This window comes from Amborella trichopoda, chromosome 6, assembly GCF_054954075.1.
Source record: "Amborella trichopoda isolate Santa Cruz 75 chromosome 6, AtrichopodaSantaCruz75HAP2 v2.0, whole genome shotgun sequence".
Lineage (NCBI taxonomy): Eukaryota > Viridiplantae > Streptophyta > Magnoliopsida > Amborellales > Amborellaceae > Amborella > Amborella trichopoda.
Genome location: NC_142341.1, coordinates 17,851,452 through 17,867,826, shown reverse-complemented (window position 1 = coordinate 17,867,826; position 16,375 = coordinate 17,851,452).

Here is a 16,375-nt window from a genome sequence, read left to right as displayed (position 1 = left end):
CTCCATTCTACCCTTAACATATCACACAAAAAATAATAATAATAATAATAATAATAATAATAATAATAAATAATTAAATAGATCTGGGGGGTTAGTGCTCTATATGCTGGCAGTTAAGAAGCTTGGAAAGTTTCAAGTGTGGTTAGAACATAAAGGAGGCATTGCTTTTTGCCCAGAGGTCATATTATTATTCACAACGGTGTATTATTATTATTCATGCTATCTTTTCACTTTTTGACATGTTGATGATGCCATGGCTCACTGTAAAGCAATGGCAAGCAAAATTACGTTATAATATTGCGCTCTATGGGGATTGCATAGAGTGGCGTGGTCCAATGTTTTAAGAATCGATTTGGTCGGCGGAACCGGTCATGGTGGCGTGGTCCAACGTTCTAAGAATCGATTTGGTCGACTGAACCGGTCATTGGTTGGGCCGATTCAACTCGGCGGCTGAGTATTATTGGTTCTTTAGGATAATTTTTTATTGACTTACAAAAAGGCCAATGTTAGATGGGATGGTGCTAAAGTTTTTTAGACTTGGCCTCTAACTTCACCGGATCTAGGCTAGCTTAGTTAGTTCCTAGTAAGGTTTTTGGTTCTTAAAGCACTACCGTAGTAATTGAAAAAAAACTGAAGGGAAGCATTAAAAAGTGGCACCGCCCACATATAAAATATTTGTGACCCTTGCTCCTATTTTATTTGAATGGAGATTGGGACCGTTGGTATTGTTTTTCAAAAAATACTTGTTTATTTCAAAATGGTATTTAAAAATTCAGAAAATGCTATTTCTAAAGTGTACTTGGTAGAAAGAGAAGTAATGGTTTTTTGTTCTACATTGGAGAATACAGAAGAACAAGATATATATATATATATATATATATATATATATATATATATATATATATATATATATATATATATATATATATATATATATATATATAGAAGTAATGGTTTTTTGTTCTACATTGGAGAATACAGAAGAACAAGATATATATATATATATATATATATATATATATATATATATATATATGTATATAATAAAAAAGTTATCATATGGGTGTACGACTTGACTTTTCTATAAATCCTTGTCAAATTTAATGGTGATCCTTTGAGGTCCTACACACATGGGTGGGGGAGGGTCCTACATGATCATTTTTTACATATAAATAAATAAATAAATAATATATATATATATATATATATATATATATATATATATATATATATATATATATATATATATATATATATATATATATATATATATATATAGGAAAACACTACGCAACGCCTATAGGTGAAAATGAACAGTGATTATGTCTACCCCCATCACCATCCAAAGTTCATCGCATAGTCATGATTGTTTGGTAGTATTTTTTTTTTTTTTTTTTTTTTACATATTGAAACGACCTAAAATTTGGAGCATGTATTCATCAAAAATAGGGAATCTTTGAAAAATATAAAACAAATATTTTACATAAAAAAATATGATCAAAATACCCTTGAAACAATTCAAGTGTATTTTTGTCAATTTGTTTTTTACGGATAATTTTTTTATATATTTTTATTAGATGCAGCTCCGTAAGATGTATATACCTTCAAATTTTGAAATTATTCTGATTTGTAAAAAACAAATGAAAAATAAAATACTACCAAACAATTGTGACCATGTGATGAAATTTGGACGGTGATGAGGGTAGACAAAATCACTATTCACTTTTACCTATAGACGTTGAGAAGACTTTTTCGTATATATATATATATATATATATAAACACTTTTTCTTTTCTTTTCGTTTCTTTTTTCTCCTAGAACAAGAGTACTGGAGGCATACTTTACAACCTTTTTGGAAGTCCCGATAGTGCTCGGGAAACATTTTGCAAGTCATGTTTGATGCTGGTCGGTGGTGATAGTTATAGCAATTGAGCATTTGATCTGCCAGTTACCACTCTACCATGTTGCAAAAATTAAAAAACATATTGCACATCAGAGTGCTATATGCATGAAAATTATGTTAGTCCCTCGTTGTCCTCATCACCAATTTCTCTCGACTTCATATGAGTTCCAATATACCTGTGGATATAAGATATCCATAGAAAGATCTACACTATGAATACCTGCGAAATACACACACAAATATAAGACTATTTATTTTTTGTGTAAGGACCTTCATTGTTAACTGTTAGACATAAAATTAAGTGGCCTGAGGAATGCCACTAATTGGGCACTCCAAAGCTATTGAATTTTTTGAACTTTATGATACACCAAAGCTATTGAATTTCACATCTAATGTTTAGGGATGATTTTGATCTCAATGTATCATAAGCGAATGGTCATAGAGTATACAATCCCTACACATACACACGTATATACATATAAAAAGACATAGAATAGAAAGAGCTAGCACTTACCTTTGTGGGCACCATCAAGATCCTGACGATAGTAGGTATGGTTGTGGATGGGTTTAGATGTTTGATTGGATGTACCTATCTAGCAACTCTTGATTCGCATGTGTCGACATCTCTCTTTTTCTTATCTAGCCTAAGTTTTTTTATATACTTGCATGCCCAATACTGTACCAACATATATATTACAATATTAAGAGTTAAATGAACATGAAACAAACTCAAAAGAACTTTGAAAATCACTCTGTTGGGGTATATTCATGAATAAAGTTTTATTTTATTTCTAAGGATGTGAAATACCTATGTTTAATCAATCACAGATGAATTCGTCACGAAGTGAAATATAGAAAAAAGAACTAGCAGGTAAGTCTTGCTGCTATGCCTACTTGCATGAATTTGTTCATACAAAAATATAATGGTATGCACTCATAACTATCTTGGTGTGCTTCTTATTGGTCAATGACTTTTATTTTCTCAAATGATCTCCCTAAATCGATGTCTCTGAGTCTTCATCTCTCGATCCCATGTCTTGATCTGTTGATGGAGCTATTTACTGTCGAATACTTCAATTAGTGGGTCTCGATCGTGTCCAGTAGTTGCGATGTAGTGCATGTAGTGGTCCTCATGTCTTGCTTTGATAATGACATGGTATCACACAATCATTTGTAGATTCAAGAGTGTTTATCTCATCTTAAATGTGATAAGTAATGAAAAATATATTTCACTGTACTTCTTTTGAGAGGAATTCCCATATACTTATAGAAGAGTTGGGAGACATATGTATATGTTATTGCCTACAAAAGAGGGATTTGGTATAGCTACAACAAATAGATTTGCTACAACTACAAAGAATGAATCTTATCTTATCTTAATATGTTAGGAGTTATCTTCCCAATCTTATCTTTGACATATTTTCCTTCACTCCCCCTCAAACTGATGGGGGTGTAACAGCATCAGTTTGCTCATCAAATAGTTGTGGCACCCTTTAGGCAACGTCTTTGTGAAAATGTCAGCAATTTGATCCTTAGAAGGGATTTAAGGAAGTGTTATTTCTCCCCATTCAAATTTTTCTCGCACAAAATGACAATCTACCTCAAAATGCTTTGTTCTTTCATGGAAAACGGGGGGCTTGAAATTTTCGTTGTGCTTTCATTATCACAAAATAGAGGGCTTGGAAAAGCTGCAATGACCCCAAGTCTGCAAGAAGTTGTCGTAGCCAAATAATTTCAGCACGTGTTGAAAACATAGCCCGATATTCAGACTCTATCGAAGACTTCGATATATAGGTTGTTTCTTAGATTTTTAAGAGACAAGTGAAGGGCTTGGTAGTGGAACGACATGCATCAAGGTAACCAACATAATCGGCATCAGAGTACGCCCTTAAGACTAAGGATGTCCTTCCCAAATCTTTGACCCTCATGGCCGGGGGTCCAGTGCTTGACGTCCCGCCACTTGCTTCTGTTGGTTCCCCAGCCCTGCTCCATCAATGCCGAATTTTAAGGTGCTCACCGTGAGGCGCATGGTTCGTACGGGTCTTCAAGGGCTTATGGAGTGTCCTCTTTCTAACCTCGAAGGGGAGATCGAGGCTGTTGAGGCTTGTACGGCCAGATTAAAGGCCGTGTATGACGATGAGGGGACCTTTGGCCAATTGGAAGAGTTGCTACGTAATCTCATAGATTGGGGTGCTGAGGCCTTCTCATGTGAAACTACGGTGCAAGCGGCTTATGAGGCACACCTGGCCTCTCTGTGGGTGAGGCTGGTCAACCAGCGAGCGCTCATGAAGGGCCAAGAGGAAAAGAAGAAGCGGATTACTTCGAACCAGGCCCGTCTCATGCAGGGAACGGCTGACGTATCCCAAGAGATTTTAAACACGGAAGATGAGATAGCTTGGTTGCAAGCCCATGTGGCTGATTCAAAAGATCGTCAATAGCGGTATCGAGAGGTGATGGACGCGAACTCTCGCAGACTGAAGCAGTTGAGCTCTGAAGTGAGGGTGGTCACTATTTTGTCTGAGCCAGTTGCTCAGAACGTCGCCCGTGGTGAGGAGCAGGTACGGGCTGCACTGGAGGGGGTGCAGGAGCTGAAGGTGAAGATGCGCGAGGCCCTCGACCATTTTTTAAAGTCTTTTTTTTTTCTACAGGCTTTAGAAACCCACCAAAATTTTGTAACCTTTTGAAGCAGGAATAAAATTGTTATCTTTTTTGTTTCTTGTCTCCACACTTGGTTCATTGATATTTTGCTTTCCGCGCTCTTGCCTCAAAATTTGTCTCTCGCCTTCATTGAGAAGGGAAATGAGAGGATGAACTTAAAGGCCCACTGGGGACGCATTTGAGTTCCCTTCATGATTGTCATGAATGCCCACCAGGATTTTCGTTCAAGACCTTTGCATTATACATATATATATATATATATATATATTATTTATTTTGGAGGTAGTTTAAAATTCATTCTGTCGTGACTATAGGGAGGCGCATTTAGAGTCTTGCCTTCAAGACTGCCAACAGGGAGGGGTTTTAGGTTTCTTGCTGGCATAGGGTACACCTTGAATGGTCTTTGCGGTGGCATGTCGACCTTCTTGACAAAGAGAATTTTCCTTGGTTCGAAGTCAAGCGAGGCAGGAAGAAGGGGTAGGACCCTACCTCAATTAAATGTTGATTGGTCATCGTCGAAGGCTCCTCCTATCTCGAACTCTGCCCGAAGGGTTGACTCGCGTGTACATGGAAGGAGGAGTGAAGAAGTTGGCGCTCGAGGGGAATTTCTTCGAGTATTATGTAGTGAGCTGCTTTAGGGTGGACGAGGGAGCGGCGGATGCCTGTTTCCCTTTTTTGCCGACGACATTCCTGGACTTGCATGTGTGTGCATGATCCATAATGGTGTTTGTGGCGGTTCTAGGTCCAAACCCTTGTGAAGCAGGGAGCTGAGTATTTGCAATACTCTCCCGTTTAGTTTGGGAGGTCTTAGGACCTCCAACATGCAGATGCATTTGTTCATGAGACTTTTGATAATCTCGAAAGTTGTGTACGCGTTTGGCCGCAACCTTTGGGCTGGCCTGAGCTGCAGGGTTGGCATGCATGAGATGGGTGGTATTAGAACCACCTGTGTTGCGTCTGGGTCATACGAAACCCAAAGCAGTTGAGGAGAGTGGGGTGGGTTGTTGCCTGCCCCATCTCGTCACATTGACGGTCAGACCATCAGCGATGACGTAGGTGTACGTGTGCACGTCGGTTGCAGGGCCGCTCGGACTGGCGTAGAAACTGCTAGAGTGTGGTGTGTGCAGGAATGTGCCAACGCTAGCGACTCCCTTGTGCGACACAAGTGGGGTTACCTTTTGGTTACCTATAGAGATGGTGGTCTTGTTGGGACCCACCAAGAAAAAAGGAGTAGTGGCGCAAGGACCACGTTGAAGCTTGCGACTGGCGGGGTGCCCACCAATGATAGGGTGCTTATGCAAGGGGGTGGCGGAAGCACCGCCCATGCAATTGACATGAAGGGATTTCCCTTTGATGTCGGAGGAGGAGGGGTAATGGGCTTGAGTTCCCGTGCCTCGAGCTTTCCTAGGTTGGACTAGGATAGCAGAGCCAGTCAGGCTACTTGAGTAGGATGTAGAAGCAGGAACAACTGATCTGCTTGCCACTGGTGAAGTCTCCAATATGGGGATGTAGAAATCCCCAATCTGAACAAAGGAGGGATAATGGGAACCCATTGCAATTTTAGAGAGAGAAAGAGGGGAGGTTGTTACCTAAAAATAGTCCGAGCCAATGATAGGTTGACGTATCCCTAGTGGAGTCGCCAGTTGGTCGGGGCCTGGTCTTCGCTTTGGTCCTCACGCAGACGGGGGTGCGCTTGAATGCTTGCCTTGCCATTTGCAGTTCGTAGGACACGCTTGAGCGGTTCACTCTCTTAGAACAATCACGAAGCCCTCCAGCTGTTTTCCAGCGTGGTTTGAACATGGATCTCTTAAGGTCGTCAAAAGATCTCTTCTCTCTCTCTCTCTCTCTCTCTCTCTCTCTCTCTCTCTCTCTCGCTCTCTCTCGTGTGCAACTGCAATGGGGCTCGATTATCCCTCCTAGCGATGGTTCCCTCTTGGAGGGGCTGGTTGGTTGGTGAAATGGTGTGAGAGAACACGAGGATTGGGGCTCCCAGGTTTGCTCCAGACCACACATCTTTGGCTGACGTGGGCTGCTACCTGGGGCAAACGACGTGTGGAGGAGAAGAGAGAGAAGGCTCGGGATGTGGCCCAGCTTGAGAGAGAAAGAGAATGAGTCCGCACACTTGGAGATGTTTTCTCTCTCCGAGAAGGAACAAGACCGTGCACTCAAGGGTACTTTCTCTCTGAAAGGTTTTCTCTCTCCTCTCGACTGTATTAAGGGTTCAGAAGCAAAATATGAGTGAAAACAAGCGTTATGCCTCTATTTTAGCGATGAATAATGCTCATTAATCTGCCCTTTGACAAGTGACTTAAGCTTGCTTATATCGAGGACTCACTGAACAAGGGTGAATGCTCAAGAACAAAGCTTAAATACAATTAAAGAAATTAAAATAAAATTCCAAAATTAGGTGCAATGATCAAAACGCCCCTAAGATCTTTTGTGCTAATGACAAAACCATCCCTGCTCGAGGGTCCTTCCACTATTGCTTGATCTTGGAAGCTTTTATGTAGACTTGTAGCGATGGTTCAGCCGATTTGTTGTTAAATCCTCAGTGCTTGTTCAATTCTGAGCATTTTGATACCCTTTAGTCGTGTTGAGGCAGCCTTTTCCTATATGGTGGAAGTCTGGCCAGATTCATGAACTTTGGTCGCTAATGCCATTTGACCGGTGATGCTCTGAGTCTTTGTTTTGCTTGCATATGAAAGAGGAGATTGTCACAGTCGTTGTACACCAAGTTTGGTTTGTTTTGGTCTTCATTTGGGGCATTTCCTAATTTGGGAAGTCACCGGGAAAAGGGATTCTAGCAACCGAGTGGGCTTTCTTTTCCAGTAAGCTTGGGATTTGTTCTTATCAGTCCTTGGATCAAGTACAACAACTACATCAGTTTGTAGCTCTTCGCGAGGTGGTTTCATTGAAATCATCTTCGTGATGATCTGATGCGCGTATTTCGAGCTGTGCATCACAAGGTTCGAGATGTTTTCTTCTTAAAACCTTAATGTTTCTGGTTTTGTGGTCACCTTCTTTCTAGAAGAAGTTTGACTCTGGGTCATGCCGCAATTCTTAACCTAGATCAAATGATGGGGCTGTCGTGATCTAGAACATATCCAAATCTGAACTTTTTCTGGTTCTAAACGTACGTGTTGTAGGTCATTAAAATCTCTCTCGAGATGCGATGTTGCAGTCTCCGTGCTTGGGGATTGGTTCAGTGAAGCCGAACCGCGATAGTGTAAAACCTATCCGTTTTGAGACAGTATAGGCGTAGACCCCTTTTGGGTGGTCTAATTGAGCCCAAATTTAGTCCTCAGTCAATGTTCTGAATGCAATGGTGTGGTCTGGTACTGTTCTGAAGCCGCTAGCACAGGGATACAATGGTAAGCTCTTTCCTTAGTACGATGGCACTCCTCCTAGGTTACCTAGTTTAAGGCTTATTTCGTGATACCACTTTGGTATGTCAGTGTCTTGAGTACCAGAATGACCAAGTTGTTACTGGCTCTCTCTCCTTATTCATGTGGGAGATGTAAGTATGTCAAAAATGACATATAACGGGTAGCACTATGAGAGAATGCCTCAGAATGCAGGTTAGCCACGGTGTGCCAGTGCTCAGCTGGCTATTATGACCGTTCTTCCAACATCATCAAAGCTCAATTGGAGACATGGTGTCATAAGACCAACATGTGGCATTTTGATGGAGGTGAGGTGGGGATCACTCTCCTGGACTTGTATTTCGTAGGTGGTTTGCCTATTTTGGGGGAGATGTATGATGAGCTTGTACTCAACAATGAGGCTATTTTTGGGGATCACCCCATTAAAAACAAGCCAGCCCCTCCTGGTCTCCGCGAGCTATTTGAGATTTACCATCTCTTGCACTCAAAGACAAAACTCAAGTCTGGAGGCGCGCATTGTGAGGCATGGAGGGACTACTTCCATGGTGACTGCCAAGCCGGTGAGGACGTGAGTTCCACCCCTTTGACACATGACACCATGTTTTGTAAGATTTACTTAAAACACTAATGATTGTTGTGATATAATAGTTGTAAGCATGTTTGCGTGGCAACTAGATCTATTTAGTAAGCTTTACAACACAGTCTTTTAAAATTTTCCTCCATGTAGAGTGATAACCAGCATGTTTGGAGTGGTGTGTCCTAGTGGTCACGCTTGGGGTCCCTAACTCCCCTTCTGTTGAAGCTCCATTTTACAATATACGTTTGGGTTGGCTATCTGGCCATATAGTCCTTTCCATTTGAGTTTATGTCTTGATGTTGGGCCATTTGTGCCTTGGACCTATATGTATTATCTTGGACCGTTACATGTATTTTGGGACTTGTTTGTCCAGCAGACGATGGTTACGTGTATTGTGTTTCGTTTTTCATTTCTTTTGTGGTTGTCTTTGATTTTGGAAATTCCTTCTTTTTAATTGAGAGCACTCCAGCCCGAGGGGTACTTGCTACCTGTGGTCGTGACCCCACGCCCTATTATTCTCCGACGGGCCTAGGCTTAGCCCTTTGTATATGGCGGAGACGGTATGGAGTGGGGTCGTGACAAGTAATTATGGTATCAGAGCAGCCAGGATAGGATTCTTGGGCTAGAGTCTTAAATTGGCCCTTAGTGTGGTATAAGGATATGCTAGTTGGTTAGATGCCTCGATCTCGCCCCCAGGTTGGGTTAACCTGTTGGCACGTGTCTCGGGTTTCAAAGGGAACCCGAGACTTGAGACCGCTCTCTCGAGAACCTTGTGTATAAAACAAGGGCAGGTACACCAATCGGTGAGAGAGGAATTAGAGTGTGAGGCAGAACATACCTCACCTGGGTTCGTGATACACTCGAGTTGACTCGCGTGGGAACCCTCTTAGATCACGATGGAAAGCCCCCCAAGCCTACGGATGGTTCTCAATCACCTCCCTTGACTCATTCTCTCATGTTTCTATGATTGTAGACGCACATGTTAGTATACAAGATAAGTGGGTCAGAGGACCTCGCTTTGCCTTTAGGTGACTGCACATGAGCACACATTCAAGGGGTAGAATAAAGAGATGGAGACCAGTCTGATGTTCACTGGTCTTCCAGACGAAGAAAAGAGAGTGGAATAAAGATGAGAAGGAAAAAAAGGGGGGGGGGAGGGATATTAGAAAATGAAAGATTAGTATGGCTTTCGACTAATCTTAAAGAGGAGAATAATAATCTCTTAGAGGCAGGTCTTCTTTTCACCCAGTACTCCAAGGAAGGAACTTTAAAGATTGGTATGGCTTTCAACCAGCACTTTAAGGAAAGGGCTTTAAAGACTGGTATCGCTTTCAACCAGTACTTTAAAGAAATAGCTCCAAAGACTGGTATGGCTTTCAATCATTACTTTAAAGAAATGGCTCTACAGACTAGTATGGCTTTCAACTAGTACTTTAAAGAAATGGCTCTAAAGAGTGGTATGGCTTTCAACCAGTACTTTAAAGAAATGGCTCTAAAGACTAGTATGGATTTCAACCAGTACTTTAAAGAATTGGTTATAAAGACTGGTATAGCTTTCAACCAATACTTTAAAGATGAAATGTGTGCTTTAAAAATGAATGAAGGTTAATATGGTCAAGAGAGAGAAAGAAAGTAGGAAGAAATAGAATAAGGGAAGAGAAGAGGAGAAAAGAGATGAATAACAGAGAAGAAATTTGACAAGGCAACTAGATTGTTGCAGGGGTAAGACTAGTGCGATGGTTGATTTGGCGTGGAAGCTAGACAGGCACAGTGGCTCTTACCGGCACAACGACTAACCTACTCGACATCAAAACCAATATACGGACTAATCTGGTACTATGGTTAGCTTAATGTAGCAGTTAGACAGGCACAATAACTCAGACCAGCGCTACAGCTAAACTGCCCGACGACAACACTAACTTGACAGCACAAGGCTTAACTTGTCCTCTGGTCAAACGAGAGAAGAAAAGTGAAGAGAGGAGAGAAAGAGAAGAGAAAAGAGAAGAGAAGAAGAGGGGAAAGAGGAAGCGTTAGAAAAGAGACAGAGAAAAGGAGTGAGGGAAGAGAGAGAAGGAAAAAGAGGATAGGTAAGAGAGATAAAAGAGAGATAAGAGAGAGGACAGAAGAGTGAGAAAAAGATGAGAAGAAAGGAAAGAAGAGAGATAAGAATGAGAGGAGAGAGATAAGAAATAGAGGAAATAGGGAGGGAGGAAGAGAGAGAAGAAAAAGAAGGCAGAGGAGATGGAAGATGAGAGAAAAGAGAAAAAAGAGAAAAAAGGAAAGAAAGAAGAAGAGAGAGAAAAGAAGAGGAAAGAGATGGAAGAGAAGAGAGGGAAGATGAGAGAGGAAGAGGAAAGAGATGAAAGAGAAGAGTCATGAACAACGATGAGCTTTGTCGTTCATGACAGGAGAGAGAGAGAAAGAGAAAGAATAGGGACGGTGATGGATTCTGTCGTCCATGATAGAAGAGAGAAAACATGGATGTTGATAAGCGATGTCGTCTATAACTGGAGAGAGAGAAATAAAAAGAACATGGACGATGATAGGTTATGCCGTCTATGTCAAGAGAGGGAGAGAGAAAGAACGTGGACAGCGATAGACTCTGTTGTCCATGATAAGAGAGAGAAAGAGAGAGAATATGGACGGCGATAGGCTATGTCGTCCATGTTAGGAGAGAGACAGAGAGAATATGGACGACGATAGGTTCTGCTGTCCAAGATAAGAGAGGGAGAAAGAGAATGAACATGGACAGCGATAGGCTCTGTTGTCCATGATAGTAGAGAGAAGAAGAAACATGCACGACAATAAGCACCACCGTGCATGATGAGTGAGAGAGAGAAGAAAATACATGCGCAGTAATAAACATTGCTGTGCATGTCAAGAGGGACTCAGACATGACCCTGCCCGCCACTCGGGAAAGGGCTCAGTCAGTGTCTTTGTCAGATAATGGGGTAAAAAATGTCATACGTGGCAGTGCGTACTATCATGCACGATGGGAGGAGAAGGAATTTGGACAGAGGCCCAGCCCTCCACTCGGGAATGGGCTTGGCTCATTGTTCTCATCCTAGAGAAATTAACAGAAGGGGGAGAACGTCATGCTCGACAGTAAATACCGTCATGCATGACAGAGAAGAAGAGAAAGGAAAGAGAGGTGAAAGAAAAAGAAAGGGAAGAGAGAGAAAAATAAAGAATAAGGAGGGAAAAAGGAAAGGGAGAAGAGGGAGAAAATAAAAGAAAGGAGAGGAGAGAGAAAGAAAGAAGAGGAGAGAGAAGAGAGGATGAGAGAGGAAATTACCTTAACCAAAGGATACCAGACCTTTTCTTCCCTCTCCTCTTTCTCTCTCCAGGACGTGGCCCATAAACCAAAGTTTAAGCCTTAATTCATATTCATTAATTTAGTCTCCAATTAGGGCTCCTTACATTGAGATATCATGTGTTTATATAGACATGGGGCCCAAACATGGGTGGATGCCCAAAATTCACCTTAATTACTGAAAATTATAATTTAATTAAATTAAAAGAAATTCTAAAACATGGGGTAAAATGACAATTTTGGCCTTGCCCAACAATTCATGTAATTCCAATTCAGTCCATGCTGCTGCCCTAGAAACTGTGCAATATTCCAAGGCTGATTCGGGGTTGCTTCAACGCTCGTTCCACCAAGAGATGATTGTTTTCTTGTTGGGCTTGAAATGACGATCGTTTTGATACCTATTTCGAATCACGGATCACATTTTTGGGCCACGATCTTGCGATGCAAAATTTGTGAGAAACTTACAATTTTTTTATTAAGATTGCGCTCATTTCTAGATATTTCTTGACGATTTCTTCGCTAAATTATGATGAGCACACCGTCAGGATCGTTTGGCAACAAGCGCAGCTCGATTTCATGCCTAAACGACGATTTTCCAGTTTTGAGTTTTTGACCGAAATATGAATTTCAGTGGCTGGAATTTGCAGTAACTTCATTGTTCTTGTGCATTAAATCCAACTATTCATCATGTACGAGGTTTGGCCCGGATGTAGCCTCAGACCTCGGAAACGCAATGAAACTAGTTTCATGTCGATCCATTGTACGAGCGTCGTGATATGACCCCTTGATCGAGGCTTGTCACTGTTGATTTTTCTGCAAATTTTACCATGAATTGTTAACTTCTCTCTAGATTTTCTCCCTGCTTGGGCGACGTCACGAGCCGTGCCACATATCAAAACACTCGGCATGATGAGATGAATACGCTCCTAAGATTTGGGCTTGATCCGACTCAAGACGGGGGAGATACGCCCTTCTAAAGTTGAGCCTGAAACTATGAAAACTAGTCTCCATTAATGGCAACTGGTGCAGGAAGGGCACACGATAATAGCATGCCGCCTACCCTTTTTTAGTATTTCGACCATAACTTTGTCTTAAAGCCTCCGATTGAGCCGAAATTTAACCCCTAAGGACTTTCGACCGTCTTGGATCCAATAGCGGTGCTTCCATAACCATTTTACACTCCAATAATAGGGTTCCAGTTATCCGTTTCAAGGTGTTAGAGGCTGATTTTTCCTGAACTTTTTCTTCGTTTACGCTACCTTAAACATGTCGGATTGCGATGAAACTTGGCAGACGACCTTAGGAAGTCCTTAAGAACATTTTTCACTCATTCTTGGGCAATTCTGTGACTATTGAAAATTCTACTTGTGAATCAGGGCTTTATTAACTTGACTTCTCTTTATTTGTGCCAAGGACACAAGGTGCTGAAAAATGCCTTCAAACAGCTTGCTCCACCAAATGTTGTGCTTCGAGAGAAAGGAGAAGGACAACATTCGAAAAATTTCCTTTGGCTTTATTATATTTTTTTTTTTCTTCCTAGCCACAGAATCACACGAATGTCGAGGAGATATCCATGCAATGCTGTAACCAAGATGCTCAGACGTATGGATGCATTTGTTACAAATCCATTCGTACAAACTTTCGAGGAGAAGGGACATTGAGGGGTATGATTGAAGTCCTCACCCTCAATGGACTTTCTGAGGGATGTACTTTTTTTTTAAAGTCCTCACCCTATCGGACGGTACTTGTTATTCCAACATTTGAGGATTTTGTACAAACCCTATTGATCAGAATCAGGCATGTTTGGTGACCGAGTGCTATGCTCAATGGCATTCTCCCCATTCAGTTAGGGGTTTTTGTTTGTCTTGGATGGACAGCTAAAGAGCCTTCGGTTGGCATCATTTGTTGCTAAACCAGTTTTGCCTTGACGGGCAGGGTACCTCATTTTCGAGGCGACCTCTAGGGGATCAACGCTGCTTTCTGCCAGTAGTTTCGATAAGCAAGATACCTCTTTTTTTTAGCGAGGCGACCTTAGGGGGCTCAATCCTGGTTGCTACATAATAGGTCTTTGGTCTGGCTTGACAGTCTTCTTTGCCTTCTTGGGGCATCTTGGGCATATCGAAATGTGGCTTCTTGTTTCTATAGAGGCTAGTTTGGCTTTCACCTAGTTCACTGTAGTTACTTCTTGGGAATGGGGCTTTTTGGCATGGAACTTGACTTGAATTCTTAGCGATTCTTCTGACTTCTGCGTCCTTTTGTGTTTTAAATCTAACTGTGGAATTCTTCCTTGAAGCTCTTCATTTTGGGTCCCGATAGTAGGGCATTCTGCTACTGGGGACTTCTTTTTAATTGTCGGTTGAGGCCGGCTATGGAGACGGTTTTCACTAACCTCCTTTTTATTTGGGGCTTTTTTACTCATGACCTTGCGGCCACGTCCACCCTTTTTCCATTCTTACTCACGGTGCCCTTTAAGGTTTTCACCGTGCTCGGCTTTTATTCACGAAACTCTCTTACTCATGGTTTCGTGACCATGCCCATCTGTCATTTTTACTCATGGCGTTCCCTTATTCAGGTTTACACTATGCCCATACACTCTTTTGTTTTTTTTGTTTTGGTGGGGTGTTTAAGGTCATGCCTCTAGGACTTGAGCAAAGCAATTTAACATCATGCAGCCAAGACATGCGCTATAGTTTTAAGGTCATATTGCTTGCACCGTGGTGGCAGTCTGTGGAGGCTATTGAGTGAGTATGGTGGTGGTTTGACTCACTTTAGGAGATGACACAAAGTTTCCTATGAATGATGGATGATGATGGTATGGATGGTGGATGGTGGTAACTACTAGCTGACGGTGAGTATGAATGGCGGGATGGCTCACTGTTGTTCTGTGAGTGTGGGTAAGACTCACTAGGGATTTGTAGATGGTGATGATGGAAATGGACTCACTGGGAAGGCAGTGAAGGTGGTGATGATGGAAATGGGCTCATTGGGGAGGCAATGAAAGTGGTACACACACACAGACGGGCCGGTTAGGGAAGGCATGAGTGGAGACGCATGCAAAAGGCATGTGTGCGTATATGGAGGCATGTTTAAGGTCATGCCGTTGAGACCTTGGCAAAGCAGTTTAGCGTCATGCGGCCAAGACATGCATTATAGTTTAGGGTCATATAGCTATACCATTGTGCTAAGCCTTTTAACGTCATGAGGCTAGGACGTGCACTACACTTTAGGGTCATGTAGCTGGACCATTGTTGCAGTTTAGGGTCATGCAACTGTACCATTGCTGCAGTTTAGGGTCATATAACTAGACCGTTGCTACAGTTTAAGGTCATGCAACTTGACCATTGCTACAGTTTAAGGTCATGCAACTGGACCATTGCTACTGCTTAAGGTCATGCAACTGGACCATTGCTGCAGTTTAATGTCATGCAACTGGACCATTGCTGCAGTTTAGGATCATGCAACTGGACCATTATGTGAGTCGCTAAGTAACTGGGTATTTTGGCGAAGTGGGGACTCACAGGAGAATGTGAGGTAGTTGAGGCTCCATGGGGGATAAGGTTATGATTGTCGGCATGACTCCCCGGGGATGTAGTGGGCCCAAGTGGAATGGTGACCCAGTGAGGCGTGGCTATGATTACGGACTCTTTGGGATTAGGGGGAAGCATGACTCCCTGAGGATGAAAGGATGGGGCATGCACATAACTTCATTGGGCATGACAGGCTAGGGCATATGTGTAACTCCATTGGTGATAGGGCATGCACGGCAGTAGCAGGGCCCAGTGATGACTTGGGCATGCAAATGTGGTGGCCAATGCTTATGAAGTCCGTTGGAAGCCAAGTCCTCCAATACAATTTTGAATTCCATGTTGTTATGTGGAATGATACTTACTGTGAGAAGGGTGTGCTCTCCACATAGGTCAGTTCCTTGCCAAAAGTACCTACTTTGTATGTCTGGTAGACTCGATTCAAAACCATCTACCTTCTTTTGATGTGAGAGCAGGTCTTTTCCTCAAATACAAGAGCAACACTGGGGATCCATTGCTCTCTTTCCTTCTAATGCAAAAGCAATGCTCGATAATATATTCCTATACCCTACCCAAAAGGGGTTTTTGGCTGTAACTTGTAACTCTTTAATGTAATAAAAAGACCTTTTGCGTAAGACTTGTTAATTTTCCTTGATGTTCTTCTTTTCTTCTCCTTGCCCTTTTCTTTTATTCTTTGTTTCCCCCTTTTCTTTGCTCATTGAGGCTCGAGGACATATCAGGGATAATACTTCTTCAAGTATCGCCCATTGATGGGGACCATTGCCTCTTCCCCATCAGGGTGTGTCAATATATAAGCCCCATTTGGCAAGACTTCCTTGACTATGAAAGGGCCTTCCCACTTGAGCTCAAACTATCCTTTGTGTCGCCCGTGCATAACGATCGACCTTCCAACCTCTTTTCATCGAGTGCATCCAATTCTTGATAACGAAGCTTGACCATTTCGTCTTCGGTCAGACCCTGATGTATGGTGACACGAAGCGTGGGAAGTTGAATTTC